Source organism: Eulemur rufifrons, chromosome 16, assembly GCF_041146395.1.
Source record: "Eulemur rufifrons isolate Redbay chromosome 16, OSU_ERuf_1, whole genome shotgun sequence".
Lineage (NCBI taxonomy): Eukaryota > Metazoa > Chordata > Mammalia > Primates > Lemuridae > Eulemur > Eulemur rufifrons.
This window is the reverse complement of record NC_090998.1, coordinates 28145906-28168368: the sequence shown is the minus strand read 5'-3', so window position 1 is coordinate 28168368 and position 22463 is coordinate 28145906. Positions and strand designations below refer to the sequence as shown.

The 22463-nt window shown below is 39.2% G+C and overlaps 1 long non-coding RNA gene across 1 annotated transcript; it reads right to left on the bottom strand.

The window, feature by feature from the left end:
• Positions 1–12: 12 nt before the first annotated feature.
• Positions 13–16471, bottom strand: LOC138396280 (uncharacterized). Its single transcript, XR_011235688.1, has 3 exons — positions 16380–16471; positions 6802–6938; positions 13–42 (listed from the first exon to the last, which is right to left on the bottom strand). It is a non-coding gene; the product is annotated as an uncharacterized lncRNA (long non-coding RNA).
• Positions 16472–22463: the final 5992 nt, after the last annotated feature.

The window sequence follows — 22463 nt, the reverse complement described above, 5'->3', positions numbered from 1 at the left end:
GTAGCAGTGTATTAAAAGTCAGTTGTTCTGAATGTCAGAAATCTGTAAGAAATAAAGATCTTATATTAAAACACTGCTTTGCCTAGATAAAATTTCTAAGAAAATTAGTAGCTGACTGTATCAATCGTAATTACTGAAACTTCAGACTAGACAAGCCCCATCTTTAATTTAGGAAGAGGTCTAGCAACAGGGGATGTAATAATAAGGCAAATGTCAATGAAATTACTGGAGTATTTAACAGAAAATCATTCTACACAATACAACTAGCATTTTATTTGTTACATTTAATGCATGGACTGAGCTCAGTTAACTGTATTTAAATGGCAAAACTATTGCAAAGTACTAAATTTTATTAATACCAGAAATGCAAATGAAAACCATAATAAGATAACATCACACTCCCACCAGAATGGCTAATTAAAACTGACAAACATTGGCAAGAAAATGGAACAATTGGAACTCTCATACAAAGGTGACAGGAACACAGAATGGTCTGTAAATTGGCAAACACTTTGGAAAGATACATGGCATCATCTACTAAAGGTTAATAAATGTAAGTTCTGAGCCCTAAAATTCTCATTCCAAGGTATATACCAAACAGAAATGCATGATTAATAACACTGCCAGCAGCATTATGTGCAGTAAACAAAAACTGGAAACATATTTATATAACGGAACACTAAAGTAATGAAAATGAACAAACTCAGCTATATGCAACAACATGGATGAATCTAACAAACATAATACTGAGTAAAAAAAGCTAGATATAAAAGAATAATGATTCTGTTTACATATAGATTCAAATACAGGCAAAACCACCTATGGACTAGACTGGTACCTTTTAGAAGGTGTGAGGGAATAGTGGTTGGTAGTAAATGGCACGAAAGGGCTTTTGACCAGGATGGTGTTTACACAGAAGTGTGTTCCCTACATGATAACCCACTGAACTATACACTTACCTTTCATGTCCTTTCTTAGGTATGTTTTGCTTTCATAAAGTTTTTGTTTTCAAAAAACCCTCTTGTAATAGTACCTACACAACATTATACATTTATTGAATCCCACAGACCTGTACACTACCTGTCAACCCTGATGTAAGTTATAGACTTTAGTTAATAACTATCAATACTAGTTATTAGTTATTAATTATAACAAATGCACCACCCTAATGCAAGATGCTAATAATAGGGGAAACTTAGAGCTTCAGAGATAGGAGGTCCCATAAACCTCTTAATGGAAATGCTCTGTACTATGTGCTCAACTTTCTATAAACCTAACACTAATCTAAAAAATAAAATCTGTCAATTAAAAAAAAATCAACCACCATATGCTAACACTCATGTTACCACTCTTATCCTTGTTAGAACTACTTTCCTCACATTACAGTTTGACTAATTACAAGGCTGGACACAGAATGAGTCATAGTGTCCACGGGGGCGGGGACTGAAGAAGGCATGCACTTTTTGGGGTTAAATAGAAGATCCCAAGGAGAAAGATCTGTGTCTTTCTCATATGCCTTCTCCCAGGAAAGCTCCTTAGTGTGACAACTGACTGATCAGGTAGAAGAACACAAAAACAGCAAGTTTAAAGAGAGTTAAAGATGCCTAATAATTCCCCAGCTCTTGTGAGAACTTGGAGGTGGGAGAGCCTGTTACAAACTGAATTGTATTTCCCCTACCAATTCAAATATTGAAGCCCTAACCCCAATGTATTTGGAGATAGGGCCTTTCAGGAGGCAATAAAGGCAATAGGGCTATTAGGGTGGGGCTCTAATCTGACTGGTATCCTCTATAAGAGAGACACCAGAGATGTTGGCACACAGAGGAAGGGTTGTATTAGGATACAGGAAGAAGGTAGCTCTCTGGAAGCCACAGACAGTGAGGCCCCAGGAGAAGAGAAATCAAAACACACTGATCCTGGACTTCATGCTTCCAGAACTGTGTCTGTGACATTTTGTTATGGCAGCCTGTGGTAAGAAATGTACAAGAGCTGTCAGGAAAGTTATCCAGCCATGTAACTATTTTCCTTATGGTAACAATTGCTGGATACTTTCTGCACAGCCCTTGCATATGTGGTCTCTACCCCTGGCTCCAGACACAAAGCTCCTAAAACTCTTATACATAGGTGTGCTAGGAAACTCTTGTGCTCTAATATTTGGTCTTTGACCCTGGTTCCTCACACAGAGCTCCTAAATCTCTTGGAATCCCCTGGGTGATAGAAACATCTTTTGTTCTAATGAGGCTACTCTTGGGCTCCTGGATAGCCTCAGGATGGGGTCAAGTTTCCAAGTGAACCAATCATGTGGTCAGAGGGCTGGAACTTTCAGCACCACCCCTGGACATCCAAGGAGGCAAGAGAGGCTAAAGGTTAAGTTGAGCACCAATGGCCGGGGGTGTACATAATGAAACCTCCATAAAACCCCAAAGGACAGGGATCAGAAAGCTTCCAGACTGATGAACCACCAAGGTGCCTGGAGGGTGAAGCATCTGAAGAGGGCACGGAAGCTTCACGCCCCTTCTGAGACATGCATTCCCCCTATGCATTTCTTCCATCTGGCTGTTTACCTAATATTCTTTATAATAAATGGGTAAATGTAAGTAAAGTGCTTTCCTGAGTTCTCTGAGCTGCTCTAGCAAATTAATCAAATCCCAGGAGAGGGTCATGGGAATACCCTATTTACAGGTGGTTGGTCAGAGGTACAGGTCACGACTTGGGACCTGTGAGTGATGCCTGAAGTTGGAGGCAGTCTTGTGGGACTGAGCCCTCAACCTGTGGAATGTGAGGTTATCTCCAGGTAGATGCTGTCAAATGGAATTGAATCGTAGGACACCCAGTTGGTGTCTGCTGGAGAACTGATTGGTTGTCAATCAGAAAAAATCCACAGACATTTTTGTGACCAGAGGTAAAGTGGTGAATTGTGTGAGAGTAGGAAGAACAGTTTGGTTTTTCTTATCTCAAATACAAAACAAACTAACACAAAGCCTATGAGTAGGGAAAGAAACAATCTTTACGTATAATTTGGGGTTAACTTTACTCTCTCCCTCTCCTTTGTTGGCAAAGAAAACTGACGCCTGGAAAAGCACCCCTGAATGACCTAAAATGGAGTTAAGATGGAAATTAAACGTTTCTTGAAGAACGCCTGATAGTTGCACAATTAGACTATAAAAGGACACCATAGTTGACCCTTGAACAACATGAGGGTTATGCCTCAGTGGGGGCAGAGGTGGAAGAAAATCCTCATGGAAGCGCACCTGTGCAGTTCAAACCCATGTTGTTCAAGGATCAACACTGCCCAACAATCTATTTCACTTTCTTGAGATTTTACTTACACTGTAAGTAATTTTATTTTCCCCATTCTATAAGATCTTTTGTCTCCTCCCAGGTCCCCAGCCATTCCAACCCACACATATACTCCCTCTACTTGGCTGCTTATTTTTCTGAGTGGAAAAAAACAGTATCACCTGCCATCTTTCCATCACAAAATCTATAAAATATGCACCCGCGTAAATGTAATCTTCATTCACAGTGATACAGCTGACCCTCTTCCTACCAAATCTCTACGTTTAAAATCCCACTCCACTTTCCTTCATTCCTGGGATCAACCCGTCTCTACTAGATTATTCACACATACACAGGCACACTGATGCACACAGACTCCAGGATGCCAGTATTCGACACATGCAACAACCACCCTGAGCCCCACCATTTATAACCTCTCCACCCACACCACTGATAGTCTTGACTCTTCTGTGACACTTCAGAAATCTCTTAAAGAGGAATCTATTTAATATTATATATTTGCCACTTGAATTGCTCCTTATCCTGGTCATAAGATACATAAATATGACAGGCCAATTAAGTACCCATCCCCCAGAATGCACAATACTACATTGCCATGTTTATGTTAAGCCATTTTTTATTGCATCAAAGTAACAAAATATTACATAAATTTCCTCTAACACCTCCCTCATTTTTTTCTCCCCAGACAATACAATTCAATGTGTATCATTACCAATGTCCATCCTTAATAAATTCAGCGTATTAGATCCTATATTCAATAGTTTAAAGTACTTTCACCTGCATATATATCCAGAAGTGAATATAATATCATTTGTATTTATCATTTACAGTAGCATATTATATCTCTACGAGACTGTCAGCTCCAAAAAGGCTAGGACTTTGTTTGGTTTCAGCAGCATACTCCCAGTACCTGACAGTCAATAAATGTTTGATGAATAAATTCTACAACTTTCTTTTTCTGTTTAACTTTGAGATCTATTGAGATCTAGTTCTAAGCCAGGAGATCTAGTTCTAAGCCAGGAGAAGGACGGTAGCATTTTGGCTATATGGCATTGATATGTATGCTGAAAGGCTTTTTGCATGGAAAATACTCACCATTAATTGTACTTCTGAGATACTTAGTATTTCTAATGATTAATGTATTAATTTTAAACCAATAAATTATATGCTTCTAAACAGACCTTACATAAATATGTAAACTTTCTTATCTAATATAAAGTATTAACATCTAAACTTTAAAGTTCTGCTAAAAACATAAATTACAATCATAAAACCTTAGTTAAAACCACAAGTGCAATAAATCATATTTTAAATGCTTAACACCTTAAAAAAAGAAAAATGATTTTTAAAATAATTTGTGCTTCCATAAAATAACAAAAATATACAGTGAAAACATCATTAAAGAAATTTAAATGCTACATTAGAAAATATTCACTTAATGCAAAAAGCCAGTAATGAAGAAGGACTAAAAAAAACATGAGAGAAAAAACAAAAAGTAAAACAGCAGACATAAATCCAACTATATCAAAAGTAACATTAAATTTGAACTGAATAAACAATTCTGAGAATATACGAATAACAAACTCAGTTTCTCCCGCTATACTCTCACAACACACTTCTGACACCAGATATAGAGGAGTTTCGTTCCACATAATAAGCAAGCTATCTGTTCAGCAGCAGATACCAGCTGGGTGTCCTCTAATTTGATTCAATTCTGACACTATCTCCAGGCAGACAGTGTCAGATCCCACAGGTGAGAGCTCAGTCCCATAAGACTGCCCCAATTCTGATGTCAATCCCACGTTCCAGACTGTTTTACCTGTGCTTCTGACTGATCAGCTATAAATTGGGGTTCCCTAGACCCTCTCCTTGGGTTTGACTAATTTGCTAAAGCAGTCCACAGAACTCAGGGGAACACTTTAGTTACATTTACCGGTTGATTATAAAGGATGTTACAGAGGCTACACATGAAGAGATGCCTAGGGTCAGGTTATTTGGGAAGGGGCACAGAGCTTCCATGCCCTCTCTGGGCGCGCTACCCTCCAGGAACCTCCATACATATGTTCAGTTATCTAGAAGCTCTCCAAACCCTGTCATCTAAGGTTTTACGAAGGCTTCATTACATAGGCATGATTGATTAAACCACTGGCCAGTGGTATCAACTTAACCTTCAGCTACTCTCCCCCTCACCAGATGTACCCCCTCAACTTCAGAGTTCTCAGGCTCCAGAAGAAATAAATTCCTTTTCTTTATAAATTCCCAGTGTCAAGTATTCTGTTATAAGCAAAAGAAAATGGACGAAGAAAATTGGTACCAGGAGATGCGTGTGGGGTTGACAGTCCCAACTCTCTAAGCTAGCATTGGCAGTTTAGGTAACCAGCCCCCATCTTGCTACCCAGGGGCTGCCAGCCACCAGTCAACTCATTAGCATACAAAAAGACATTTATCACTGGAGATTCCACAGATTTTAGGAGCTGTATGCCAGGAAAAGGTGACCAAGACTAGACATTTATTTCACAATATCACAACAATCCAAAAGACAGAGAATGTCAGTCTGGATTTTAAAAACTATCCAACCATATGCTGTTGTCTCCAGGAGATACACCTTAGATCCAAAAATACAATATGACTAAAGCAAAAGGATGAAAAAAGATATCACACAAACAGCAGCTACAAGAAAGCTGGACTGGCTATACTAATCTCAGACAAAATAAAAACATCAAATATGTTGATAAAGAGAGGCATTTTGTAATGATAAAAGGGTCATTCCACCAAGAAAATTATAAACATATGCACTGCCAACTGAAATCAAGGTTGTTGAGGTAGAAATAATTTGATAAAAAATTTTTGGAAGCCAAACGTGAGGATCGACCCGAGAAGACACACCAACAGAGTTGGAAGTATTCTGGAGCCCGCTACAAGTCGGAAGTCTTTCATAGCAAAGCTTAGGGGAAGGGAGGAAGACTTCTCATACAGGAGTTGTCCTTTTTCATTGGATGGTACAATACAGAGGTTACAATCATTGGCTACAGATAGCAACATACAGGCTAAAATGTCTGCGTGCAAGACAATCAGTAAAACTTCATCAATTAGAAATGAACCAGCATCCTTTTCAGTGTCAGTAGATTACACATTAATCAGTACATCAACAATTTGAGGAATTCATAGGATTCTTCACTCAGGGATAGGATGTAACCACAAATAACAAGACCTCCCCACTCCCCAAGGCAGGCGCTTGCTTACTTTAAAAGTAAATTGTCAAATGTGATCTGTAGGTTATCAATAACTAAAAAAGCATGAAAATACAAGAACCAAAAACACAAACAAGGAAGAAATAGACAATTCACCAAGAGTCAAAGACTTTAATTCCCTACTCTCAATAATGAATAGGAACAAATGGAAAGAAAATCAACAAGGAAATAGAAGTCTTTAAACATTATACATACCCACATTTCTTTCCAATGAGGTTAAAAAAAAGAAAAAAAAAAAAAGCCAAAGTACCTTAACTTGTAGGTGGGTTACTAATTGTCCATTAGTTGACTTGTAGGTCTAATGTCTCCCTTCTTGGGCAGACACAGTGCACTGGATCCAACAGTCCAGGTATTCTTGTCAGGTGGTGGAAGGGTCAGCAAGCAGCCCTGTAATGGGAGCAGGTGCCATAAAAGCAGTGGATTCCTATACTCCGCTGTGAAGAATTCCCCTAGGAACATCCTTCCTGTGATTTGGCTACCAGTAAACAAGTAAATTAGCAAACCCTAAGCTTTGATCTTAGATAGTTAGCACACAGTTTGACTCTACTAACCCCAGCCATCTGGTGATAGGTTCTACAGTTCACAAAACAGAAATTCTAACATGTTGATGCAGATGAGATGTGGTGGTCCTTACCTGGAGGCAAGCAACCCATGTGTGCTAATGTTGGTCCAAACTGGGAATTCAGAGTCATAATTCACATACTCCTATTCTACAGAGAATCTGTGGAGGCTTCTTGTATGTCATGAAAATATCACTGAAAACTTTTTTTTGAGACAGAGTCTCACTCTGTTGCCCAGGATAGAGTGCCATGGCGTCAGCCTAGCTCACAGCAACCTCAAACTCCTGGGCTCAAGCAATCCTTCTGCCTCAGCCTTCTGAGTAGATGGGACTACAGGCATGCGTCACCATGCCCGGCTAATTTTTTCTATATATATTTTTAGTTGTCCATATAATTTCCTTCTATTTTTTTTTTTTTAGTAGAGATGGGGCCTCGCTCTTGCTCAGGCTGGTCTCGAACTCCTGAGCCGAAACAATCCACCCGCCTCGGGCCTCGGCCTTCCAGAGTGCTAGGATTACAGGCGTGAGCCAACGCGCCCAGCCTGAAAACTCTTACTTAAGTATTGTGGTAATCAATTGTTTCTTGTAGAGTTGACGGGAAGAGAGCCAAACCTAAAGCTAAGTTTTATTGTCTTTTAAATTTTTAAAATTAAAATAATCTATCCTGGAAATAAACAAAATCTATCTTTAGTTTTGAGTTTTGGGATTTAAATATGGTATATTACTGCTATTACTTCCTATGAGGAAAACGGGAAGAGATCCAGTCATCAGAAACCCAGAGTATTGGAAGTGGTGAATATCAAGTTGTGAATTGCAAGATTAATTTGTGGATCAGGAAAAAACTGGAAGTGAATGGCTGCAACAAAGTATAAATATAACTATGAAATGTGGATTTTCACATTAAAATTTCTGGACAGGTGCCTTGGTTCACACCTGTAATCATAACACTTTGGGAGGCTGAGGTGGTAGGATTGCTTGAGGCCAGGAATTCGAGGTTGCAGTGAGCTACGATGACACCACTGCTCTCATGCCTTGGCAACAAAGTGAGACTACCCTGCCCTCCAAAAAAAAAATTAATTCTTAAAGGTTTTACTAAAGTTAACAAAATATTTGCGAAAATCTTATTCAAGCTCATTACAAAACATTACAAAGCAAAAACTAACTTAAAATCATATCTGTGTAGATTAATCAATACTAATACTTAGTTAAACATACATACATGCACAAGCACACATACACATGAATAGAAATAACTATAAGAAAAGGGACCTATAATATTGTGATATGCCATGCATGGCCAAGCCTACTATAATAGGCCAGATGAAATAGTAGGAAATAGAATATGAAAGTACAAACTGAGCCACAGTAAGAATTGTTTTACATTCAAGGGTGACTGATAATTTATTGAAGATAACTGGAACATTATTAGAGTGAATCAAAATGCTTTTAATAGCCAAGACAACAGGTATAAAAAACACTGTCTCAGGGCAACCCAGAAGATGCATATCCAGAAAATGTCTAGCAGGATTCAACATGTTTGAGGGTCATGACTACAGCCTGAGATAAATTAGATGAATGGTCTTTCCCTGCCCCACTAAACCTGACCTCTCGGGTCTAAGGTCTTGCTTCCCTGATAAGCATTTAAGAGAGCTATAGAAATATGGCCGGACAAGAAGAAATGGAAATTACTCAGTTGTGAATGAATAAATAGTATCTTCAATTTCTGAACACCAAAGTTAAAGTCCCTATTTAAGCTAGATGGGAAAAAGTCCTAAAACCTCTCTTCTATCTATGACAACCACAGACATCACATGATTTCATCTGTAAGCATTTCAGTATCTAAAAAATGACTTCTTGAAATAGGTAATTTATATACATAAATACTATTCTCACACCTGAAAAAAATATACCTGGTATTTTAAATTGGAAATTTCCCTTATGGCTTTGTAAGTTCCACCTCTTATGTTCCACAAAGCAAAGTTTATTTGGAAAGTACCCACTGATGTGGTTCAAATGAGAAAAAGTCTGCAGTTTTCAATGAAAAACTGATTTGCAGTATAAGCATTAGAAAAAACTAGAGATGCTTCTATAAAATTAACAAAACCACAAACACCAACAATTCAGTGCAAAGCTACTCTTCAGGAAATCCAAAAGTATCGTGATTTATTCAACCTACACCAGCTCTGGCTTTCCTTAGTCACAGAAGAAATTAGGCTATCAGTTCTTAAAATAGGCTTTCTAGAATCAGTGGTTCAAAATTTTAAGTTGTGTTACTCATAATACAACTCTAGCATGGATGGTCCCGGACATCTGTAAGTTCAACTTACTGATTTTGATTTTACAACGGTGGGAAAATGACAAAGTGACACACATTCAGAAGCAACTGGACTTTGAATTTTTTCCTGGGCTAGCATTATGCGGTATCTCTCTCTTGATGCTGGGCAGCAGTAGTAGCAAGCCACAGCTCCCAGCCAGCCACGTGATCACGAGCATAAACAACCACTAGTGTACTGTTTTTGGATGTTGTGTTTTTGTATCCCAGCATGTCTACAGAACACCATTTTTGACTTGTGGTATTTTCAACTTATGATGAATTTATTGGTACATAACTCCTTTGCAAGTTGAGGTGCACCTGAACTCCTATAATAGCTAACATTTGATGATCTACTATATGTCAAGAACTGTGCTGAATGCTTTAAACACATCATCTTATTTAAATGTCACAACAAATTAATGAAGTCAAACAATCTTCCCTTAGCAGTAGCACAATGACTAGCAGGGCCACAACAGTTCTCTAACTTCCATATATGCTGTCAGCAAAACAAAAACCGGACCAAGTAGATTCATATATTTTATAACTAACTTAAATAGCAAAAGCAAGATAAGTACCCCTAGTCCCACAGGATGACAAGCTAGATGAGAACACAGGCTGCTGAGAAGCCAATTCCAAACTACAGCCTTTTTATAGCCTGCAGCTATCCTGTACACAACTGACACTAAGGAAGCAGATGAGAAACAACTTGTGACTGTTTCTCACAGGGCTGCTTATCTCTGTTCCTGGAGGATCTGCAGGGTGTCCTGCCAAAGTAAGGGCCAGACTGTGATTAAGTTTTGCCTGCATGGTCTATGGGAAGAGCAAGTTATTAGGGCATCATGGTGAAGCTGTTCACCTACAACTCTATTCCCATCTTTTACAGATCCAGCTACAAATTCTATTTGGAAGCACAGGCCACCCAATCAGATACCCTAATTAACTATACTTTTTCTTAGGCAACACTGGATTAAAAGTGACTACAACTGTGACTCACAGTAAGATGATCACACTGATTATGCAGGACAGACCACAACCAGGTTCCCTATATGGAGCTAAGCCAGATAAATATATGCCAGATACCATTAAGGTTTACCAGTGAGAGCCACAAGACTTTCTCTTTGGGAGAGTGAGAAATAAATTGCTCTACTTCTCCTAACTAATCCAGGTGCACCATGGGGTGTTGGCAATCACATATATCCCATATCTTGACTGGCCAGCAGAAAGTTCAGACCAATACGGCTATCATGAATCAGGCTGGAATGTTTATTGTGCCTTCAGAGCTGAGAGGTCAGAGACAAATTTCAGACCATGTTTTCTAGTTGTATTATTCCCTAAACAGGAATTAAAGATCACAAAGAATACATGAAGAGGAAGTCAGTTAGTCTTCCTTGGAATTCTGCCTAGTAATTCATTTTGGAGCCATCTAGGTACCCACCTCAAAGAAAGATGATTCACTAGAGGGGTGGTAGTCTTAAATATCTGAAAAGCCCTAACAACTGCTCCAAGTACACACAATAGATTAGTGTGTGGCAGGCAAGTATAACACACAACATTCTGATGGGGTACAAACTGCATTAGGAATATATGCATTACTTCTTACAATAGGAGGAAGCCAATTTTCTGCTTTTTGAGGTAGACAAAACTCAAGTATAACTGAACAGTTCCTGTAAAGCAGGACAAAATGCCCCTAAAGAGAAATCTGATAAAATTGTTACTCTTTGCTATTTACTCTGGTCACTACAGCCCATATTCCAGTGTCTACTCTGGTTGTCCCAGGTTCCGTTGAGAGTTGCAAGAACCTCAACAGAGGCATTTTGTTGTCATGGGGGGAAGAAATCCAGATTTTATAAAACTAAAGGTAGGGATTAATGATGCAGGGGATTTCAAGTACCAGAACAGATCTGTAAGACAAAAATCTACCTACATCAGGTAGTGGATGACAGATCCAGCAATCTGTTAAATTCAGAGTCATTGCTATAGTCTAGAAAAAAACATACGCAAGTTCTGCTTTCCCTTAATCAGGAGATCACAGGAAACCATGACTAATAGGACAAAGTATTCAAGTCTTTGTCCAAGGACATCCACTCCCAAAGTCACCAGCTGCTAAGAGTTGCTAAGAGTCCTTAGATTTTAAGAACTTCCATTGGCCAAGAGTTATGCTGAGGGTCATGGCTGCAGCCTGGGATAAATTAGATGAATGGTTCTTTCCCTGCTCCTCTAAACCTGACCTCTTGGGTCTAAGGTCTTGCTTCCCTGATAAGCATTTACCAGAGCTATAGAAATTTGGCTGGGCAAGAAGAAATGGAAATTACTCAGTTGTGAACTAACCAATCCCAAATCCTAAGTCTCCCCAGCCACAATAATTTGTCCAATGACAGGGACATGTAAAAACTGATCAGGAATTGTAGCAATGAGTCTTTAGAACCATAATGAAGCAGTGGCCAGCCTTAGATTAACTTCAGTCATTCAATAAGCAACCTTTAAGTATTTCAACCAAAATAACACGTGGCAAAAAAACTGAATGTAGAAGCAGATGTAAGAATCCTACTATTCTCTACTAAGCCACAAAAACATACAACAATACCACTATTTTCCCAATTATTTTCCAAAATCATAAAAAAAACAGTAATTTATGTTAACATGTAAGGATGTATTATCACTCATTATTTTATTTGTATAACCTGCATAAACAAATGTTCTTTGGGGTCTTGAACAATTTTAAATGAATGCAAATGCTTCCTAAGACCATATGTCCCCGCAGTCCACAGCTGCAGAGAAAGCATGTCCATGCAAGGTCTCATAGGAGAATCTGGAAGCACTTGGTCTCCTTAGATTGTGCCTATGCGTATTATTTCCTGTTGGTTCTATATTGTATTCTTTGCTGTAATAAACTTTAGCAATGAGAATACAAATAGAGAAAAGCAACAAAACCACTAGTCGATTCTTTGAAAAGATCACATTGACAAACCTTTAGCTAGATTGACTGAGAAAAAAAGAATATTCAACAAATTCAGAAATGAAATAGGGACAGTACTACCAACCATACAGCCATAAAAAGACTACAAGGCAATTCTATGCACTGTATACCAACATATTAGATAATATAGACAACATAGAAAACCCCCAAAGACATAATGACCAAAACCGACAAATAGAAAAATCTAAATCCCCTATGAAGAGATTGAATTAGTAACCAAAAAACCACCCACAAAGAAATGCTTAGGCTCAGATGGCTTCACTGACGTATCATACTAAAAATCTAAAGATTTAAAAGCAATTCTATACAAACAATTCCAAAACATAGGAGATGAGGGAATACTACCCAACTGATTTTTATGAGACCAATATTACCCTAATACCAAAACAAGAAATTGCAATGAAACCACAGACCAATCTCTTATGAATATAGACACAAAAATCCTCAAGAAAATACAAGCAAACAAAATCCAACAGTATATTAAAATAATTATATGCCATGACCAAGTGGGATTTATCCTAGGAATTCAAGGTTTGATGGTTCAACATCCAAAAAATTAATGTACTATAACCTATCAATAGGATAAAGGACAAAAACCACATGAACATCAACAGATGTAGAATAAGCATGATAAAAATCTAACATTTTTCATGAAAAAAATATTCAAACTAGAAGTAGAAGGGAACTTTCTCAACTTGATTAAAGGCATCTAGAAAAAAACCCACAGCTTTGTCATCAAAACAAGTCTAGAGAAAAAATAAAAAAATCCACAGCTAACACTCCACTTAAAGGTGGAAGACTGAATGTTTTCCCTCTAAGAGATCAGGAAGAAGACAAGATGTCCACTCTCCCCACTTCTATTCAACATTATACTTTTTGCCACAGCAGTTAGGCAAAAAAAAAAATAATAATAATAAAAAATAAGTAAGACATCCAGATTGGAAATTTAATAAAACAATTCCTATCTGCAGATGACATAATCTTATACACAGAAAATCATAAGGAATCCACTAAAAACTAATAGATTAATAAACTAGTTTGGTTAGTTGCAGAGTACAAGTATAAGGTCAATACACAAAAACCAATTCTATTTCTATACAATATTTAATCTAGAAAATTAAGAAACTCCACTTACAGTAACATCAAAATGAATAAAAACTTCAGAGTAAATTTAACAAAAGTGAGAAACCTATACACTGAGTATTACAAAATATTGCAAAAAAAATTAAAAACCTAAATGGAAACAATCCTGCATTCATGAATTAGAAGACAATATTGTTAAGGTGGCAATATTGCCCAAATTGATCTACATAGTCAATGCACCCATCATCAAAAATTCCAGATGGCTTCTTTGCAGAAATTGAGAATTTGATCCTAAAGTTCCTACACAAATACAGTGGGGACTAAAAAGATCCAAAACAATCTTCAAAAAGACAAGGGATAATATGGATGTGGACACATTAGAACTCTCATACATTGCAGCCATAAAATTGTACATCTACTTTGGACAACAGTCTGGTGGTTCCTCAAGAGGATAAACAGTTTTATCACGACCAATGAATTCCACTCCTGAATCTTTACTCAAAGAGAATTAAAAACACATGTCTATATACACACTTGTATAGGAATGATCACAGCAGCACTCATAGTAACCAAAAAGTGAAAACAACTCTAAAGTCTATTAACTAATGAAAGAATAAACAAAGGTGCCATATCCACAAAATGGAATATTATTTGGCAATAAAAAGGAATGAAGTACACATCCTTCGACATAAATGAAACTCGAAAACATACTGGATGAAAAAGTCAGAAGACCACGTACTGAATGATTTCAATTTATATAAAATGTTCAGAATATGCAAATCTACAGAGGTAGAAATCAGATTAATGGTTACCTAGGGATGACTAGGTTGAGGAATAACGGGGGAGTTACTATTACTGAGTAGGAGATTCTTCTTGGGGTCAAGAAAATGTCCTTAAATTGATAGTGGTGATGGTTACACAACTTTGAACAAACCACTGAAACTGTATACTACGTATAAATGTGGGTAAATGTTATATGAATTATATCTGAGTGGTAGTTAAAAAAAAAAAAAAAAAAAAACTTAGCACTTTACTGTTATTAACAGACATGGGCACATGACCCAAGGAGACTTAATGAAATGTAGTTATAGTACTTTTGGTAGAGCAATCAGAAAAAAGGAATGCTCTGTGCAACTTGAAGCTGGATGGATTTTAAATCTGGAGACGTCAGGGCCTCCCAGTGGAGGGAAGTCTGCCTGAGAACCAAGGCAGAGAGGACAGCAAACGTCCCAAGTCTTTAAAACTTTCTTTCGGATTCAGATCCATCCAAACCCAAAAGTCATGCTACATGAACTTTAAAATTATGTGATCTAATAAATTCTCCTTTGGGGTTTAAAAAATTATAATCTGTTGATAGTTTCTGTTCTTGAAAACTTACTTAGAAAGATAAAACTTAATTGGACAATACAACTTCTTTTAATACACCCTGTAATTTTAATCATAAGTTAAGACTTGTGTACAAATGAAGCCTTGTAATTTGATCCATCTCAAGAGAATCTAAGTTACTGTCATTAAATCTCAACAACAAGCAGAAATTGTATAGCTGTAATCTCACTTGAGACCTCAACAGGCCAGCCTCCAACTTTGCTCTTCCTTCATAAGTACACTTAAATTATCAAGAATAGTGTAAGCACTGCATTGTTGCCTCCGAACAAAGCATGTAAAAGTCCTCAAGGTCCACAAGATTACTTCTTTCTTTACAAAGCTTCTTTCAAGGAAAAACTTAACTTGCATTTCTATAGCCAGAAATGCAAGATGGCTGGCTTTATCTCGATACTTTCCAAAACTGTTTTGCATAAGAGTATGCCTCCAATGGGGGAGGGAGGGACACCTGATTAGACAAAGCAAAGATTCCTGAAATTCACCTTTATAAACAATGTTAGATCAATTCCCTAAATATCTGAGGGCCTACTGTGCCCCAAGACACTGATAATCTACAAGGGAAGAGAGATTCTTGTACAATCACAGAGATAGTGATGGAAAAACAAAGCTCTAGGGCAAATCTGCCCTGGCTACAGAATTTAATGGAGACTTTTTGTTTCAAACAAGCTTGCAGGTAAAACCAGATGTAGACCAGTAGTGACTGGTATGTCCTAAGAAAAAGAGAACCTGCAATAAAGAGAACATAGAGGATCTACAGTGATGGGTTTAATCACCAGAAAGCTCATGAATTTAGAGTTTAAATTTGCAAACTGAATTTTCTGTAAGATATACAGTTGTATTACTTAGGCCATAAAATATATTTCCTCTAACATGACAATAGCTAAAAATTGAGCACTTACCATGTGTCAGGAGCTGTTGTGTGTTATATATGAAACTCATGTAACTTATCAAGACAATCCTACCTGAGGTAAGCACTACTGTTATCCCCATTTTACAGATGAGAAAGCTGAAGTAGAAAGGTTAATGTTCCCAAGGTTGTGTAGATACTGAGTGGTATAGCCAACATCTGAACCAAAGCAGTGTGATTACAGGAACCATAATCTTAATCATTAGAGGAAGCTTCCTAACACAAGTTTTGTGGCTAGAGGATGATGGAGATGATCACCACTACCCCTCACCCCACGTGCCAAAAACAATAAATAAAAGCAAGCAAATAAGAAACAGAGCAAATAGAATAAGTAAACCTCTGCCTGGGCAACTTCCACCAGTCACCTTACCATAAATAACCTCTTCCTCATTTTGCTATGATGAACAACTGCATTCTCACTACTATAGCCAACAACATTATTCCTTCTCAAGCTCTGCCCTCAAATCCATCGGCCTGTAATTTCTTACCACTGTTGGCTCACTGAGTTAATAATTTTATTCCATAATAGATAAATGACTCCATAACTGAGTGTGCACAATTACCTGGTTAAATCAGGGTAGGCTGCTTAGAAATGACATACTCACCGTTAGATATGATTTTACTCTTTAATTACCATATATGTTCCCATTTCCCTCCAAACACGTCAGTCCCCCTCCAGATAGAGCGTTTACTTCTTTGGTCCTAAGGACAGCAAGAAACATTTTATAATTAATAAAAAAGCACATTCTATTGTGTTTACTTGCTATGACACTGCTGTGCAAAAGCATACTAAGTTTACTGACCTCCTATTAAGTGTGCTAATTAACAGAAAGTAGGTCTGGCTTCAAAATACCATTCACTTAAGTTAGAATTCATGTGCACTCCTCCAGGTCCACTTTTGTCCTATCATTCCAAAACAAATATACTTTATCTTAGCAATTTTCTTTATTGATTAGTAAAAGAGAATCCGACTGTACAGGGGGAAATAAACAGTAACTAAAACCTTAACATACGTGCATGTTAACACTGAATAAAACTGCTAACACATTCAGCAGAAAACTACAACCACCTAAAAGCTCTGCAGCCTGCCTATTAAATGCACCTCAAGCTGATACACATCCCCTCCTCGCCCCCGGCTTTCCGTCTTTAGAAGGCACTCAAAGTACTACAAATAAATTGTTTTCACGGAAATGATTCCCCGAAAGCTTGCCGCTAAACTCGGGACCCTAAGGACGTTTGCTTAGGGAATCTTCGTCCCTTGAGAACACCTAAGATCGGTATGTATTTGGGCACTTAAGGATGCCTCCAGGAACTAAGTATCGCTGAGGAACAGAAAGCATCTCCGGCACAAAAGCCTTCGCGTGCTACTTGGAGCTGCATGCAGACCAGTTCTGTTCCAGAAGGCACGGGGAGGGAAGGGGGAGGGGACCGCTCAGGACATAGTAAAAGCAAAACAAAGATTTCATTTTTCACTCCAGAATACACGAAAGAATTAAAAACACAAGCACCTCTCACACCCGCCCGCGTGACCAACCGCTTCGTAATTAACAAAACGCGTTCTCGCCCGGCCACCCGCGACCTCTACCGCGGAGAGTGAGGCAATTTAAGGAAAACAGCCCGCGAGGCGCCGCCCTCTGGGCCGAGGGCCAGGCGTGCGCAGCGGGCCAGGGCGGGCCCCGGGGCCGCGGCCGGAGGAGGGAGCGCCGATGCCAGGCCGACCTCGAGGCGGCGGCCGGCGGGGAGCGAGAGCCTGCCTACGAGGCCCGGGGCCCCGGGCCGCCCGCCGCCCGCGACTCCGAGCTCGTCGCAGAACAAAAGCGCGCTCGCCGCGCGCCCGGCCCAGCCCGCGGGCGCCTCAGGCTCCTGACGCCTCCCGCCCAGCCTGGGCCCCGGCGGGGCAGCGAGGGGCCGCGGGACACTGGGCTTACACTTACCGACAGGGGAAGTGGACAACCCCGGCGAGCCGGGAGGACACCGCCGGCCTCCCGGGCCCCAGAGTTTAAGTCAAATGGGGCCCGCCTCTAGGGGCGGGTCGAGCAGGGACGCCCGGGCTCCACGAACAGCCGGCCCCGCCCCGAGCCCGCGCCGGCGGCGGCTGCCAGGTCCGCACCGCGGCGGTCCTAGTGCCACCCGGACCGGATCGTGCCGGGGGTTTGCAGAGCATTTTCACAGGTTTGCTGGGGAAAACTGGAACTCTACCTTTCACCCGAATTATCCGGAGGATTTGCATCCCAATCGCCCGGAGGGTTTGTTAAAAAGGAATTGAAAAGCACCGCCAGCAAAATTTCAGATTCAGTAGGTCTGGGGTGGGGCTGCAAATTTGCGTTTCTAATAAGTTTCTGAGACTGGCTGTTGCTGCTGGTCTCGGAACCAATTATCCATTGCAGGGGTCGGCCAACTTTTTCGACTAAGCGCTGGAAAGACAAAGTGCACCCAAGAGATTGTTGACCCTAAAAAAGAGGAATCAACAGGTCAGAGGCAAATAAGGTAAGAGAGAAAATGGCCTGAAAAGGGGGAAAAATGTTTTCTGTCTCTGCAAACCCCCCTCACCCTTTTTGACAACTAAAACCTACATCCCTGCTTCAGGCCAGTGGTAGGAAGGGGCAGGGGAGTATCCTTTGTGCCATTTGAGATGGCTCAAGGGAAATGTCCTGAGGGAAGTCACAAGATTGTTTTAGCTGAAGGTGGGATGAATCAGAACCATCCCCTTTAAAAGCTCTGTACTTCTGCTCAGAAGCAGGAGGTTGGTACTTTGAGACAGGACTCTGCTAACCTCATTTGCTGGCAAATTAATAAACTTTTCTTTGCTCTTCCTCCTTAAACCATGTGTCCTCGTTCTTCTGATGTAGCCTCATGGACAAGTGATGAACTTTCGGTAATAATAAGTGTGGAAGAAAATGAATAGACTGTCTATTTGGAGTTTCTAAAGTTGTTAGGTCCTGAGGAAGATAACTTTGGGCATCGAGTCACAGAGCATGATCTCTTAATTGCTGACCTTTTGTTATAGATTAACTTTTATCCTTATTTTCTTGGTCCCTGCTCAGACTGGATGGCTTCTGAAATAAAAGACCCCTTGACAGAAATAAAAGACCCTTTTGACTATTCCAGGCTTAATATAGAATGTTAAATACACTCTTCCCAAAAAGAAAACACTGCCTATATCTAATCAAATTGTTATAACTGTGCACTAACCTTGCGTTACCAAGCAAGAACTTGCCACCTTATGTGCATAGAAGCCAATACCATGGCACCAGCCTTTGAGAAAAGCAAAAGCTTTATTGCAAGTAGACTGGCAAGGAAACAGGAAGCCACTGCTCAAATCACACCTCCCACACCCTGTGGGGGCAGGTTTTATAGGCAGAGAATTTGGAGACAGGAACTGATTGGATCTTGCAGAGAGGTGGGGGCTTGCTTTTTAATTTAGTCCCATTCTTTGATCTGAGTACTTAGGTCCAACCTATGGTTGGCTTTTTCCTTCTGGCTGGCTCTGGGGTCACAATCAGGCACACTTGGTTCATCTGGGCATGCTCAGTTCGAAGGTCCCTGATAGCTGAAAAACAACTCATCATTTTGTTGCTGAGAAAGCTGAATCAGATTGGATTATTTCCACAGTTACACTTGTATGGAAAATGTTGACATCGTTTTAAGCTTCCCAGACTTTGTCTATATAAATGACCCTCAAACTTCTCCAGTTTGGAGCACTGACCCTATCTTTTGGAGTCTGTGTCCTCTGGGTGGCTATCTTCAAAGTTTTATTCGAGCTCAAATTTGAGCTCGAATAAACTCAATATTTAATCATATTGCCTGGATCTCATTATTAAGGTTGACATAAGTGTTTACTCAGGAACGAGGGTTTCAACTTGGATAGCAGCCAGAGACTGTACCACCTGAGAAAGGTAAGGGAGCTTACATTTATGGGAATTTATTTAGATTACATAAATTGTTAGATTATTTCATCAGTGAATTAAACAAAGAAATCTTTAATCATTAGTAGAAGGGTGCATTTGCATCAGTCAGGAAGAAAAAACTATATACAGAATATTCGTAAAGATTAGGACCAGTTTCTTTGGACTGTATATGTCGAGAAAACAGTTGTTTATGAAGGAAATGTTTTTCACAGTTTCTTTGTGGGTCTCAAAGTTCATCAGCAGTTCAAGATGGAGTCAGTAGCCCAAGATGGAGTCACTGATGTCAAGCCACGAGCATTGCTTAGCTCATGAGATATATAAGGAGATCATTTTTTTTTTTTCAGGCTATTGCAGTAGGGAGAACATCTATTAATGCAGAAGAATCTTCTCAAAGAAAAGGAAATAGACCTAGGGTTTTTATAGGAGGAAGTAAATAAGGAATTACTGTCTGAGTGATTAAGGAATGAGAAAGGGCAGAGGTGGTTAGTTAGTTCTTGAGATATTCTTTTGCTTTTGAGGTTTGTATCTCAGCTTTGCTGCTCATTAGCTGTACAAGCTTGGCAGGAAAATCACCCTTTGCTCAATTTTCTCATCTGTAAAATGAGAATAACCATAACCTAATAGGATTTTTGAGATAGTTACATGAGTTAATACATGCAACTCACTGGAGCAGCTCCTGGAACATGAAATGGTACACTTGGCTCAGATAAGGGGTTTTCTAGCACCTAACCACACAGGTCATCAAGCAAAAACAAACCCTAGGGAAAGGGGGTTTTGTTGCCAGAAAGTCTAATAGGGACCTCATTCTTATACAGCCTAAGGAAGGCTTGGCTTAATGTCCAGCAAGGTTTAATTCTAGGAAGCTGTACCTATATTTAGGATGAAGTTGCTGATCCCTTTGTCATGTGTCCTTGTCTGTACTTGTGATGATTTTTTTCCTGGCTCCTTCAGATAAATAAAAGTTGTCTGATTTTTCCAAAAGTATTTGGTTTTTGCACCAATCTTAAAGTACAAGTGATGTTCATCAATATAGTAGCCTTGAATGGTCACCAGCAAGGAAACTTGCAAAGGGAGAACACAATTTCATGACCTGAAAGTATGTTTAATCAAGAGCTGAGCTTTATGTCGTCTTCTCTTTAAGAGATTTACAGCCTAGTGTGCCAAAGAACTTTGTTTTCCAACTGGTCAGGCTCCAGAAAGATTTCCCCAAAATGATTAGATTGCTTTATGTTATGTCCCCTATCATAAATTACAGAGCCTCTCCCTGTGGTTCCCAGATTTCAAAACCAAAGACTCTTTTAGATGCTATCTCAGTCTTTCGAGAGCATGCATAATGCTTAGCCTTGAGGCTTGCTAATTTCTAACCTTATAAAACATGTTTTAGAAAAATGCATGACATCATTAACATATCTATAGTAAGAAATTATGTGGGTTGCCAAAAAATGCCTGTTATTCATTTAAATTGTAAATAAAGTTGTTAGTTTTCTTTTCTTTTTTTAATTGTCCCCTATAATCTGCTTCCCCTTCTTGGTAGTAATTTTCAGCTGGGTACAAAGCTACTTTGCATGTAGTCACTTCCAAAGTAAGTAGAGATTATATGCCTCAAGCCTCCCTTGCAGCTAGATTTTGCCAAATTTCAGTTCTCACAATGACATACAAGCAGAAATGTATGCACTTTATTTTTTTAAGACACAGAGTCTCACCAGGTTCCCCAGGCTGGCCTTGAACTCCCAGACTTAAGCCATCCTCCCACCTTAGCCTCCCAAGTAACTGGGGCTATAGATGTAAGCCACTGCACCCAGATTTTATTTATTTATTTATTTAGAAACTTCTGCCTAAGGGAATGGCTTACTTTGAAACTCCTCTTAAATTCACTTGGATTGGAATGTAGAAATGTTAGTAACCTAAATTCAACCTTACAAAGAGGGATAACTCCTAAGGGCAGGAATTCTTCTTTTTATGTGCCATAAACCTCTTTGGAAGTTTGGTACAGCCTATAGAAACCTTCTTAGAACAATGTTTTGAATGCATAAAATAAAATGTGAGATTACAAAGAAAATTAATTCAATATAAAAGTTAAAATATTTTAAAAACCCAAATATGTGATATGGTAACATATATCTTTATTAATATAATAAATAAGACGTAGTAGCAGATCTAATAACAACTGTGATTTTTTTTCTTTTTTTTTTTGTGACAGGGTTTCACTCTCACCAGGGCTTAGAGTGCAGGGGATGAGCATCATCACTGCGACCTCAAACTCCTGGCCTCAAGCAATCCTCCTGCCTCACCTTCCTGAGTAGCTGGGGCTACAGGCATGCACCACCATGCCAGGCTAATTTTTCTATTTTTTTTTTTTTTTTTTTGAGATGGGGTTTTGCTCTTGCTCAGGCTAGTATCAAACCCCTGGCCACAAGTAATCCTCCTGATTCAGCCTCCCAAAATGCTAGGATTACAGGCATGAGCCATCTCGCCTGGCCAACAGCTGTGATTTTAAAGTGATGAACATAAATGATATTTCAGGATTATGTGTGTTAATTCTAATATAAATGAGAATACGTGTAATTTTTATGGTGACAAGTTTATTGTTGGTACTGCTGTTATTACTGTGGATTTGTTGCCAACATCCACAATTAAAGGAAATTGTACATTTCAGTAAATGTTTGTGCAAACAAGGAGGTAAATTGTTTTGCCATCCAAATTCATAGTATTTCTGAATTCTATCCATTGACATAGTAGGTAAAATTTTGACCCCTGTGACCTCACTTCCTGGTTTTACTC